Below are 6000 nucleotides of genomic sequence, written 5' to 3'. Positions count from 1 at the left end.
GATTAGAAACTATCTGTTTGGAAGCACTTTATGTCATCCGTGAAGTAGCATCCGTACGGCAATTCAACAGAGATCATGAAGCAGCAGCACCTTCTATTTTTTTTTTAAAGAAAGGAAGAGCCTTCCTGCAAGCCAGTGGAAATTCACCTCTGCCAAGAGCATATTGAAAAGCTGTCTTCAGCCAGGAGCTGGCCAGTTTGAACAACTCTATTCCCTGTTCTGATTTGCACACTAGGCTCTTTGACGCAACAGAAAACTGCTCTCCCCCCACTTCCTTTTAAACCTGCCTGGACAATTTGAAGCTTGTGGATCTGCTCCTGCCCCCCACCTAACCCAGCATCAGAGGCCAGTTTATATGAGGATATTCTTGACCAGTTCATCCTGCTAAGCCATTTCACCCCCCCCCCCCCCCTTTTCCTGTTTTTTGTCAGGAAACTGGAAGGCAACGTAGGGTTTTCATTGTGGATCAGTGTGGCTGAACTCCTGACTATTTGACTGCTTTAGCAAGTAACCTGGTTTGGGAGACAGAGGCAAGTTAGCCACGCTCAAGGAATAGATCCACTGCAAGGTGGCCCTGAGTTGCGTGGATTAAGAAACAACACAACACAAAAGCCCAATCATCTCAAGGGTGTCCTATACAAAACAATTAATTGTCCTCATTTTGAAATAGTCTGCAACAAAGCAACTACGGAGAAGAATGTTGCTAAGCACTGGTGAGTTCATGCATGATACTTGCTTACAAGTGTATAAGTAAGAAATAGAATTGCTAATTCTGGAAGGTTTGCTTTTTGGAAAGCATTATTTGTCATTTCCTTTTCAACTCTGTGTAATTGTGCTTACTTCATAAGAGCCAGAACAGCAGAAACATAATTGACGTGGCTTGCTCTCTAGATCCTTTAAGATGATCCAACAGCAGCATTGTTTTTAATAGGACAGTAAACTAGACCTTTCTTTTCAGCTGTATTAGATGATGAAAAGGAAGGATGTGCTTTATTTGCAATTTGTCTGCATTTATCTTCCTTTACAGTATTAACTGAGAATTGAAATATTCTACATTTCAGTTTATGCATGCTTAATTCATGAGAGATCTAAATGTACGAGGGGTATTTTTCAAGTAAGGTCCGTTTTGTTGTAGACACTAGTAGTTCGTGCGCATACCGCAACGAGCGCGTGCATTGTGTACTGGCATGCCTCAGGAACAACTGTGCTCAGTTTCCGCTCTGTAGCTAACCTGTACGGTTCTGTTCTGTGCTTTAAAAATGTTTAAGACTATCAACTCACCCTCCGCATGTGAGGTTTGCTCAGTGATACGGTTTTTGTCAGCAAGGAACCTGCCTGCTGCAGAAATTCATCGACAGATTTGTGAAGTGTACGGTGATACTGTTATGAGTGAAAGCAAAGTGCCTAAGTGGGTACGACAATTCAAAGATGGACGTGACGTCAGGAAATTCGCTTGAGAGACCTGTTGTTGTGAAGTGCCTGTTCTCACGAATCCTTGCTTCAACTGAAGCCACCAAATTGTTTGTAATCGAAGAAGGGCAACCGGAGCGGTCCTCATCATGGACGTTGTCACGGCCATCTTTGAATTGTCGTACCCACTTACGAGCTTTGCTTTCACTCATAACAGTATCACCATACACTTCACATATCTGTTGATGAATTTCTGCAGCAGGCAGGTTCCTTGCTGACAAAAACCGTATCACTGAGCGAACCTCACATGCGCCTGGTGAGTTGATAGTCTTAAACATTTTTAAAGCACAGAACAGAACCGTACAGGTTAGCTACAGAGCGGAAACTGAGCACAGTTGTTCCCGAGGCATGCCAGTACACGACGCACGCGCTCGTTGCGGTATGTGCATGAACTACTAGTGTCTACAACAAAACAGACCTTACTTAAAAAATACCCCTCGTATTTATTTGTTTATTTATTTTATTTACCATATTTATATACTTATTTACTTAGGCAATCCCTCGTTGGCCAAGTCGGATAGTCTTCCAGGATCAGTATTCTTGTGGGTCCATAGGTGACTGTGGAGCCCTATTCTTGATCTACATCTTCTCCTGCAGTGAGGGCATTGGTTTCCAGGTGGAAGGCGGTCTTGGTCAGGGTTGGCTTGACATGCCTTCCTCTTTGCACGTTTCTCTCTTTCCCCCTCCATCCGTGCCTCTTCAAATTATGCAGCACTGCTGGTCACAGCTGACCTCCAGCTAGAGCGCTCAAGGGCCAGGGCTTCCCAGTTCTCAATGTCTATGCCAGAGTTTTTAAGGTTGGCTTTGATCCCATCTTTAAGTCTCTTTTCCTGTCCTCCAACATTCCGTTTTCTGTTCTTGAGTTCGGAGTAGAGCAACTGCTTTGGAAGACAGTAGTCAGACATACAGACAACGTGGCGGAGGACCATTGCTTCAATGCTGATGGTCTTTGCTTTTTCCAGCACGCTGACGTTTGTCTGCCTGTCTTCCCAAGAGATTTGCAGGATTTTCTGGAGGCAGAACTGATGTAATCGTTCCTGGAGTTGCATGTGACATCTGTAGACAGTCCATGTTTCGCAGGCATATAGCAGGGTTGGGGGGACAATAGCTTTATAAACAAGCATCTTCTTATCCCTACGGATGTCCCGATCCTCCAACACTCTCTGCTTTATTCGGAAAAATGCTGCACTCACAGAGCTCAGGCAGTGTTGTATTTCGGTGTCAATGTTGACTTTTGTGGAGAGGTGGCTGCCAAGGTAGCAGAAATGATCAACATTTTCTAATTTTACGCCATTAAGCTGTATCTCTGGCATTGGAGAGAGGTTGGCTGGTGACTGCTCGAAGTTCACTTTTGTTTTCTCAATGTTCAATGACAGGCCAAGCTTCTCGTATGCTTCTGTAAAGGTGTTTAGAGTGGCTTGTAGGTCGTCTTCTGAATGTGCACGGATGACGTTGTCATCAGCATATTGGAATCTATAACAGATGTTGTTGTAACCTTGGTTTTGGCTTTCAGTCTGCTGAGGTTAAATAGCTTGCCATCTGTCCGATAGATGATTTCCACTCTGGTGGGAAGCTTCCTGTCAACAAGATGTATCATAGCGATGAAGATGGAAAGTAAAGTTGGAGCAATAACACATCCCTGTTTGATCCCACATCCCTGCGAAGGTGTTTAGAGTGGCTTGTAGATCTTCTTCTGAATGCGCACATATACTGGCCCTCTCAGCCTGAAGGCGACTCAAAGCGGTTTACAGTCGGCAGTCAATGCCTCCAAACAACATAAAATACAGTTAAAAGCATTACATATAATATAAACCATATAAAAGCAATAAAACAATACAAGCCATAAAACACAAGTCCTCAGCGTCTCATCACTAAAATATTTTTTTCCGTTGCATTGTCCAATCGTTCCGTGGACTTCAATTAGTCTGTTACACTGTGTCTGCAATTGCCTGCTCAAACAGTCAGGTTTTGACTCTCTTTCAAAATGTTAGGAGGGAGGGGGCTGATCTAATATCCCTAGGGAGAGCGTTCCATAGCCGAGGGGCCACCGCTGAGAAGGTCCTGTCTCTCCTTCCCGCCAATCGCATCTGCAAAGGGGGCAGGACTGAGAGCAGGGCCTCTCCAGACGATCTTAAGTGTCTAGATGGTTCATAAGGAGAGATGTGTTCGGACAGACTTCTGAAGTTAACTGATAATAATCTTCAGAGTGCAAAATATGGATGACATTGTATTGTCGAAGGCTTTCATGGCCGGAATCACTCAGTTCTTGTGGGTTTTTTCGGGCTATATGGCCATGTTCTAGAGGCATTTCTCCTGACGTTTCGCCTGCATCTATGGCAAGCTTCCTCAGAGGTGAGGTCTGCTGGAGCTGGGAAAAAAGGGGTTTATATATCTGTGGAATGACCAGGGTGAGACAAAAGGCTTTTGTAAGTTGGGTTGGGTGTGAATCTTTCAACTGACCACCTTGATTAGCATACAATGGGCTGACTGTGCCTGGAGCAAACTCTTCTTGAAGACTGCCAGAGTTGGGGCCGGTCTGATGTCTTTAGGGAGTGAGTTCCAGAGTTGAGGGGCCACCACCGAAAAGGCCCTCTCTCTCGTCCCCACCAATCGTGCCTGCGAGGCTGGTGTGATTGAGAGCAGGGCCTCTCCGGATGATCAAAGGGATCATGTGGGTTCATATGCAGGCCCCAAACCGTTCAGGGCTTTGTAGGTAAGAATCTGCACCTTGAATTGGTTCCGGGAGATGAATGGCAGCCAGTGGAGCTCCTTGAACAGGAGGGATGACCGCTTCCTGTAAGGAGCCCCAGTTAACAACCTGGCTGACACCCGTTGGATCATCTGGAATCTCCGGGCCGTTTTCAAGGGCAGCCCCACGTAGAGTGCATTGCAGTAATCTAGTCTAGAGGTGACTATGACCTGGACTGTGACCTGGCCCTCTGTTTAGAAAGTTTGAGGACCCTGACTTGCAAGATAAATATGCTTCTCAAGGTTTTTTTCTCTCCCTGTCACCCTTAGACCTCCAAACTGCTTGCAATTACAATGTGAATTAACACATTCCTTATGAGAATGGAGAGAATGGGATCCCATTATGATGTCTACTTAGCAATAACCTGGCCATGCTAGACCTGTCCAGCAGGTTACTGAGATTTAATCAACACACCCTTTGGCCAGAATCACAAGACTGGAAGGGACTTCCAGCAGACCATCCAGATGCAACACCTAGATTATCAAATTCCCCTCCAGGTCTCAAAGTCCTTCACATCCCCAAGGACTCTTGAGACCTGGAAGCTGTAGAATACAAAAAAACCCCAAAACCCAATCTCTGTATTAAGCTTTTCTAATGCAAAATGTTTTAGAAATGGGCTCTTCACTGCCAAGTTCCCATACCAAGTGTATTTCTTTTCACCTTGGCAGCTTGCCATATCGCAGTGGCCTCAAGCACATAGGAATATTTATAAGGACAGGGAGAATTGTATATTTTGGAAATGGTTTGCTTCACGTAGGAGAGTGTCTTTGAATGTGTAATGGCAACAGCGAAAAATATTTTAATCTGGAAAACCACTTCGAAAACTAAGTGGCAATTTTTTTTCGACATTGCAGGAGTTTAAATTGCCAAGCAGGAGTCTTGTTACAAAAACCCACATTGCCAAAACTCAATGTAACACTAAAATGTACTGTTTTAAAAGTAACACATATATTCGTCTTCAAGATGCTGCAGGAGTCTGTTTTTGTCATTTTGGACAGTCATACTCAATAAGATAACTACAGATAGCTCTCATCTAAGAAGACTACATTTTTGAGTCAAGATTATGACGTATATATTGACATTACGATCTTGACAGATTAGAGAGATGGGCCAAAACTAACAAAATGAAGTTCAACAGTGACAAATGCAAGATACTCCACTTTGGCAGGAAAAACGAAATGCAAAGATACAGAATGGGTGACGCCTGGCTCGAGAGCAGTACGTGTGAAAAAGATCTTGGAGTCCTCGAGGACAACAAGTTAAACATGAGCCAACAATGTGATGTGGCGGCAAAAAAAGCCAATGGGATTTTGGCCTGCATCAATAGGAGCACAGTGTCTAGATCTAGGGAAGTAATGCTACCCCTCTATTCTGCTTCGGTTAGACCACATCTGGAATATTGTGTCCAATTCTGGGCACCACAATTCAAGAGAGATATTGACAAGCTGGAATGTGTCCAGAGGCGAGCGACTAAAATGATAAAAGGTCTGGAGAACAAGCCCTATGAGGAGCAGCTTAAGGAGCTGGGAATGTTTAGCCTGAAGAAGAGAAGGCTGAGAGGGGATATGATAGCCATGTATAAATATGTGAGAGGAAGCCACAGGGAGGAGGGAGCAAGCTTGTTTTCTCCTTCCCTGAAGACTAGGACGCGGAACAATGGCTTCAAACTACAAGAGAGGAGATTCCATCTGAACATGAGGAAGAACTTCCTGACTGTGAGAGCCGTTCAGCAGTGGAACTCTCTGCCCCGGAGTGTGGTGGAGGCTCCTTCTCTGGAAGCT

General features: G+C 44.6%; 1 protein-coding gene across 1 annotated transcript in view; it reads left to right on the top strand.

The window, feature by feature from the left end:
- The first annotated feature begins 436 nt into the window (after positions 1-436).
- Positions 437-6000, top strand: part of CSGALNACT1 (chondroitin sulfate N-acetylgalactosaminyltransferase 1) — a 39353-nt gene continuing 33789 nt past the window's right edge. Inside the window, exon 1 of the mRNA XM_067470125.1 lies at positions 437-713. The gene's annotated coding sequence lies outside the window, so the exon portion shown is untranslated. The remainder of the gene's footprint in view (positions 714-6000) is intronic.

Source organism: Anolis sagrei, chromosome 6, assembly GCF_037176765.1.
Source record: "Anolis sagrei isolate rAnoSag1 chromosome 6, rAnoSag1.mat, whole genome shotgun sequence".
NCBI classification, from domain to species: Eukaryota; Metazoa; Chordata; class Lepidosauria; order Squamata; family Dactyloidae; genus Anolis; species Anolis sagrei.
This window is presented reverse-complemented; position numbering and strand designations above follow the sequence as displayed.